Below are 8,194 nucleotides of genomic sequence, written 5' to 3'. Positions count from 1 at the left end.
AGAGGCCCCAGATAAATAAGGTGTTCCTGAAAAACAAGAACAAAGTGGGAGGCTTTACTCTACCTGATTTTAGAAACTATTATACCAACACTGTAGTCAAAACAGCCTGGTACTTGTACAACAACAGATATATAGACCAATGGTACAGAATTGAGAATCCAGACAAAAAATCCATCCACATATGAGCAGTTGGTATTTGACAAAGGCCCCAAAAAGTTAAACGGGAGAAAAGACATTCTTTTTAACAAATGGTGCTGTTATAACTGGATATCTATCTGCAAAAAAAATGAAACAAGACCCATACCTCACTCCATGCACAAAAACTAGCTCAAAATAGATAAAAGACCTAAATATAAAATCTAAACGATAAAGATCATGGAAGAAAAAATAGGGACAACGTGAGGAGCCCTAATACATGGCATAAACAGTATACAAAACATTACTAACAATGCAAAAGAAAAACTAGATAACTGGGAGCTCCTAATAATCAAACACCTATGCTCATCCAAAGACTTCACCAAAAGAGTAAAAAGATTACCTACAGACTGGGAAAAAGTTATTAGCTATGACATTTCCGATCAGGGCCTCATCTCTAAAATCTAGATGATACTGCTAAAACTCAACTACAAAAAGACAAATAACCCAATTAAAAACTTGCAAAAGATATAAACAGACACTTCACTAAAGAAGACATTCAGGTTGCTACCAAATGCATGAGGAAATGTTCACAATCATTAGCCATTAGAGAAATGCAAATCAAAACTACAATGAGGTTTCATCTCACTCCATCAAGGCTGGCATTAATCCAAAAAACACAAAACAATAAATGTTGGAGAGGTTGTAGAGAGATTGGAACACTTATACACTGCTGGTGGGAATGTAAAATGATACAACCACTTTGGAAATCAATTTGGTGCTTCCTTAAAAAACTAGAAATAGAAAGACCATAGGATCCAGCAATCCTACTGTTTGGAATATATCCTAGAAAAATAAGAGCCTTTACACAAATAGATACATGAACACCCATGTTCATTGCACCACTGTTTACAATAGCAAAAAGTTGGAAGCAACCACGGTGCCAATCAACCGATGAATAGATAAATAAATTATGGTATATTCATACAATGGAATAGTATGCATCGATAAAGAACAGTGATGAATCTGTGAAACATTTCATAACATGGAGGAATCTGGAAGGCATTATGCTGTGTGAAATTAGCCAGTTGCAAAAGGAGAAATATTGTATAAGACCACTATTATAACAACACGAGAAATAGTTTAAACAGAGAAGAAAATATCCTTTGATGGTTATTGGGGGGGAGGGTGGGAGAGGGGTATTCACTAATTAGATAGTAGATAAGAACTACTTTAGGTGGAGGGAAAGACAGCACACAATACAGGCGAGGTCAGCACAACCGGACTAAACCATAAGCAAAGAAGTTTCCAGAATAAACTGAATGCTTCCACGGCCAGAGTAGCGGGGGGGGGGGTTGGGGACCATGGTTTCAGGGGACATCTAAGTCAATTAGCATAATAAAATCTATTAAGAAAACATTCTGCACCCCACCTTGGACAGAGGCATCTGGGGTCTTAAATAAAATACTAGCAAGCGGCCATCAAAAATGCATCAATTGGTCTCAACCCACCTGGATCAAAGGAGAATGAAGAACACCAAGGACACAAGGTAATTACGAGCCCAACAGACAGAAAGGGCCACATAAACCAGAGACTACATCAGCCTGAGACAGGAAGAGCTAGATGGTGCCCGTCTACAAGCGATGACTGCCCTGACAGGGAACACAACAGAGAACTCCTGAGGAAGCAGGAGAGCAGTGGGATGCAGACCCTAAATTCTCATAAGAAGACCAGGATTGATGGTCTGGCTGAGACTAGAGGGACCCCGGTTGTCAGGGCCCCAGAACTTCTGTTGGCCTAGGCCAGGAACCATTCCCAGGGCCAACTCTTCAGACAGGGATTGGACTGGACAATGGGTTGGAGAGGGATGCTGGTGAGAAGTGAGCTTCTTGGATCAGGTGGACACTTGAGACTATGTTGGCATCTCCTGCCTGGAGGGGAGATGAGAGGGTGCAGGGGGTTAGAAGCTGGCGATATGGACAGGAAAAGAGAGAGTGAAGGGAGGGAGTGGGCTGGCTTATTGGGGGAAGAGCGATTGGGAGTGTGAAGCAGCGTGTGTATAAGTTTTGTGTGAGAAACTGACTTGATTTGCAAACTTTCACTTAAAGCACAATAAAAGTATAAAAAAAGTGAGATAGTTCCACAATATTAATAGGAAACTTCAATACGCCACTTTTGGTGAAGGACAGGACACCCAGAAAGAAGCTCAATAAAAACACGGAAGATCTAAACACCACAATAAACCAACCGACCTCATAGACATACACAGAACACTCCACCCAACAGCAGCCAAGTATACTTTCTTTTCTAGTGCACATGGAACATTCTCTAGAACAGTTCACATATTGGATCATAAAGGAAGCCTTAGTAGAATCCAAAACACTGAAATATTACAAAGCATATTCTCTGACCATAAGGCCAAAAAAGTAGAAATCAATAAGAGAAAAAAAGGGAAAAACAACTAAACACAGGGGAACTGATATACGCTGCTCAAAAAAGACTGCATTATAGAAGACATTAAGGATGGAATAAAGAAATTCAGAGAATCCAATGAGAATGAAAACACTTCCTATCAGAACCTATGGGACACAGTGAAAACCGTGCTCAGCGGTCAATTTATATCAATACATGCACACATTCAAAAAGAAGAAAGGGCCAAAAACAAAGAATTATCCCTACAACTTGAACAAATAGAAAGAGAGCAACAAAAGAAACCCACAGGAACCAGAAGAAAACAAATAATAAAAGTTAGAGCAGAACTAAATGAAATAGAAAACAGAAAATCAATTGAAAGAACTAAGAAGACCAAAAGCTGGTTCTTTAAAAAAAATCAACAAAATCGATAAACCATTTGCCAAACTGACAATAGAAAAACAGGAAAGGAAGCAAATAACCCAAATAAGAAATGAGATGGGTGACATTACAACAGACCCAACTGAAAGTAAAAGAATCATATCATTAATATGAAAAATTGTACTCTAACAAATTTGAAAACCTGGAAGAAATGGATGAATTCCTAGAGACACACTACCTACCTAAACTAACACAAACAGAGGTAGAGCAACTAAATAGGCCCATAACAAAAGAAGAGTTTGACAAGGTAATCAAAAAACTCACCAAAAAAAAAAAAAAAGCTCTGGCCTGGACGGCTTCACTGAAGAGTTCTACCAAACTTTCAGAGAAGAGTTAACCTCACTACTACTAAGGGTATTTCAGAGCATAGAAAAGGATAGAATACTCCCAAACTCATTCTATGAAGCTAGCATATCCCTGATACCAAAACCAGGTAAAAAGACACCACAAAAAAAGAAAATTACAGACCTGTATCCTTCATGAACTGAGATGCAAAAATCCTCAACAAAACTCTAGCCAATAGAATTCAACAACATATCAAAAAAATAATTCCCCATGACCAAGTGGGATTCATACCAGGTATAAAAGAAAAAAATTTTTTTCTTTTATGCAGGAATGGTTCAACATTAGGAAAACAATTAATATAATCCATCATATAAATAAAACAAAAGACAAGAATCACATGATTTTATCAATTGATGCAGAAAAGGCATTTGGCAAAGTTCAACACTCGTTCATGATAAAAACTCAGCAAAATGGGAATAGAAGGAAAATTCCTCAACATAATAAAGGGCATTTACACAAAGCCAATAGTCAACATCATCCTAAATGGAGACAGCCTGAAAGCATTCCCCTTGATATTGGGAACCCGACAAGGATGCCCTTTATCACCTCTCTTATTCAATATTGTGCTGGAAGTCTTAGCCAGAGCAATTAGGCTAGATAAAGAAATAAAGAGCATCCAGCTTGGCAAGGAAGAAGTAAAAGTATCTCTATTTGCCAATGGCATGACCTTATATACAGAAATCCCTAAGGAATCCTCAAGAAATCTACTGAATAGAAGAGTTCAGCAAAGTAATTGGTACAAGATAAACATACGAAAATCAGATTCCTCTACACCAGCAAAAAGAACATCAGAGAGGAAATTACCAAATCAATACCATTTACAGTAGCCCCCAGAAGATAAAATACTTAGGAATAAATCTTACCAGAGATATAAAAGACTTATACAGAGAAAACTACAAGGCACTACTGCAAGAAACGAAAAGAAACCTACATAAGTGGAAAAACATACTTTGCTCATTGATAAGAAGACTTAACATTATAAAAATGTCTATTCTACCAAAAGCGATCTATACATTTAATGCAATTCCAATCCAAATCCCAATGACATTCTTTAATGAGATGGAGAAACAAATCAGCAACTTCGTATGGAAGGGAAGGACCCCGGATAAATAAGGCATTACTGAAAAAGAACAAAGTGGGAGGCCTCACATTACCTGATTTTATAACCTATCATACCACCACAGTAGTCAAAACAGCCTGGTACTGGTACAACAACAGATACATAGACCAGTGGAACACGTGGTTTGAGCAGCTGCTTGGCATGTGAGCCTGGGAGTCTGTTGATTGCTTTTGCGGGGTGTATGGTTGTTTGGGTTGCAGGTGCCTAGGTCGTTGGTCACCAAGAATGTGATGTGGAGACTCTCACCTACACTCCTAGGTGGACAGGGCTGCTTGGGTGTGTTTGGAGAAGGCACAGGTCTCTGGTTGAAAAGGGAGGTGATATGCAGGTCAAGGCAGGGGCTGTTGGCTGCCCCCAGTTGCCCAGATGGAGGATGTGCCCCTGTCCACTAAAGCACATAGTAGGGGGGTAGTGCAGCTAGTTCATAGGCAGTTCCATTGGCTCGAGGTATTGGGAGGCAACACTAATTCTCAGGCCCCTGTCATGGGCATCTAGACTGAGTGGGTGGTAAAGCTGGCCCTCAAGCTCCCAGTGTGGGTTGGTGAGGCCCCTTCTCAGGATGCTGTTGAATGTCACAAATATGCAGCTCCCACTTGGCTGCTGTAGGTGAAAATTGGCTTCAGGTGAATGCCCTGCCATGTTTTTCTAATGAGAGCATGAAAACCTTCGGATAGGCCCACAAGTAATTGTGGTGGGGGTAAATAATGGGGGTGAAGGGTGCTGCAAGTCCATGAACCTCCTATGCCAGTTGCTGGAGGAAGGAGCTGGTGCCTCCAGATCCAGCTGTGAGTTTCTGGCTTAGGGGTGTGGCATTGTTGAATACTGCAGGACTGGTGTCTGAGCAGGGAGGGGAATGGTTGGGGGAGGGAGTGCTCACAGTTCTGGTGTTGCTCCTGTTTGGTGCTGGAGGTGCATGCAGATTAGCTGTACCAGATGGGGTGGGTTTTGGCTTGGGATGTTGCTGCTTGCCTCAGCCTGTGTGCACTATGCCAATTTAGCTATCAGGACATCAGTGATCCCACAATCTGTAATTCCGCATTTCCACTGTTTTTGAATTGTCTCTCCTTCCACCTCCCACTTAGTCTGATTCTTCAGCTGTGTCTTTTATGACCAGGGTTCCTAGATTGTCATATATATCCAATTCACTTGTTTTTTCATGTCTTTGTTGTAAGAGGGACACCACGAAGTGTCTGGCTATTCCACCATCTTCACTCCACTCCTCTCCTATTGTTGGGTTTTAAGAAGGCTTTAGGGGGATATTTTTGGTTTAAAGTTTAAATATTATGTCAGGGCAATAGCTTAAGGGGTTCAGCCAGCCTCCATGACTCCAGAAAGTCTGCAGTTCAGGAGAATTTGAAATTCTTTTCTACATTTTCCCCTTTTAGATCAAGGTTCTTCTATAGGATCTTTGATCAAAATGTTCAGTAATGTTAGCCAGACACCATCCATTTCTTCTGGTCTCATATTTGTTTTTTTCCTCAGCTAAAATTATACTTTCTGAGGGCGCAAAATTATAGCTCTCTGGATCCCTTGCAAGACCTAGCAGATCATACTACATCACCAGCACAGTCCCTTGCCCATACTAGGCTCATAACATATGATACTCAGTCCCTGATATCCTCAAATCCAGACAGTTGCAATCTTGAGCCACAACCTTAATGCTCATTTCCACTCACTCCCTGGAAAAGCCCCAGGCTCAGATTGGCATATACCATGAAAGTCCCATCCCCATCACTGAACTGGAATTAGTTTTAATGCCCTAAAGAACAATTCTATTTTTGCCTTTCACTGTGATGTGTACTGGGAATACAGATATGAATAAGGAATGAGCTCTACTCTCAAAGTATTTAAGGAGGAGTGGGAGTGACATTCAGTTAATAAAATGACTTCAACAAATATGGTTAGCGTTAGGATAGAGGTGTGCATAGGCTGCCAGGGGATAACATGGGAGAACAAGTCAGCAAAGGCTTCTTAGAGGGGAAACCCTTAAAGAAGATCAAGTGTTAACAAGATGGAGAAGGGGTAGAAAATGTGTTACAAGTAGAGAGGATAACATGTACAGAAGAAAAGATATAGAAATCATGAGCCCTAAAGGGAACTGCAACAAGATTGATATGGCTGGGATGCAAGGATAAGTGAAGGTGGGCAATAAAACATACATGTTAGAGAAATGGAAAGTATCGTGGTTACAGAAGGGTTTGTATCTTCTGGTAATTAATTCAGACTTTATTCACTGTGAGCTCCATGAAAGCAGATTTTTCTCACCTTTGTGTCCCCCATGCCAAGTATTGTATCTGAATGCTAGTGGGTGTGTTAATTAGGGTTTTCTAGAGAAAGCCAGAGAGAGAGATTTATTTCAAGGAACTGGCTCATGTAATTGTAGGGGGCTGACAAATCTAAGATCCATAGATCAGGCATCAGGCTGAAGACTCCTGCAAACTTTTGTCCCAAAATCTATAGGTCAGGTGACAAGAAGACTGAAGAGTAAGAATGTTCTGGCAAAATGTCTATTTATAGTCTGGGGGCAAAACACACACTAGGAAAACTCCTTATTTGCTCTCAAGGTCTTCAATTGATTGATTGAGGCCCACCTACAATATGGAAGGTAATCTTTACTTGAGAACAACTGATTTAATTGCAAGCAACTACTTTATAATAGCAACTTGACTAGTGTATTTTAGGAGTCCTTGGGTGGCTCAAATGTTTAAGTACTAGACTCTTAACCAAAAGGTTGACAGTTCAAACTCATCCAGAGCTGTCTTGTAAGTAAGGCCTGATGATCTGCTTCCAAAAGGTCACGTCCTTGAAACCCTAAAAAGTGTAATTCTACTTTGCACAGATGGAGTCAACATAAGTCAGAATTGACTTGATGGCAGACAACAACACTACTGTTTTACCAAATAACTGGGCACCATAGCCTAGCCAAGTTGACACATAAAATTAACCATCACAGTGGATAGCCAATAAATAGTTTTTTAATGACAGAATGAATAAAAGAGCAATGGAGAATCACTGAAGAATTTGGAGTAGAGGAATTATATAAAGATGTATTCTTTTTAGAGAAATCTCTTTAGCAGCAGTGAGCAGTGTGGATTTGAAGGCATTGGCTAGAGGCAGTGCAAACATTTCAGATGCTATTGCAATGGCCCTGGCAAGATATGAAAAGGGCCTGACCTACTAGATGAAAGGATGGATTCAAGAGCTACTTCAAGCTAAAATGAGCAAAACTGGTAATTGATTGAATGTAGGGAGTGGGGAAAAAAAGACCAGTGTAGGACAACTGCCATTTTCTTGGCTTTGATTACTAGTGGATGGAGACATCGTTCACTGAGAAAAAGAGCTCTGGAAGAGAAGAAGAATTGGGAGGAGACGTTTATTTCAGCTTTGAACAGGTTAAGTAGAGGATCCTGTTTGATAACCATGGGGAGTGAACCAGCAAGAAGGTTGTTATGTCCAGGCCCATGGCTTTAAGTACCATCCATATGCTAATGTCTCCCAAATTTCAATCTCCATTCCCAACCTCTCCTCTGAACTCCAGGATCAGCTCTACAACTACTGTTAAACATCTTTATTTATAGCTTAATAGGCATTTCAACATAATATGTCCTATATCTAATGCTAAATTCTACCCATTCCAATGTTTCCTTCCCATAGTGTTTACCAGTGCATCATATGTTACCACCATTCATTCAGTTGCTCAGTTCTAAAAACCTGGACCTGTTCTCATTTCCTCTCATTCCC

This window comes from Loxodonta africana, chromosome X (assembly GCF_030014295.1).
Source record: "Loxodonta africana isolate mLoxAfr1 chromosome X, mLoxAfr1.hap2, whole genome shotgun sequence".
In the NCBI taxonomy this organism is placed as follows: domain Eukaryota; kingdom Metazoa; phylum Chordata; class Mammalia; order Proboscidea; family Elephantidae; genus Loxodonta; species Loxodonta africana.
This window is presented reverse-complemented; position numbering follows the sequence as displayed.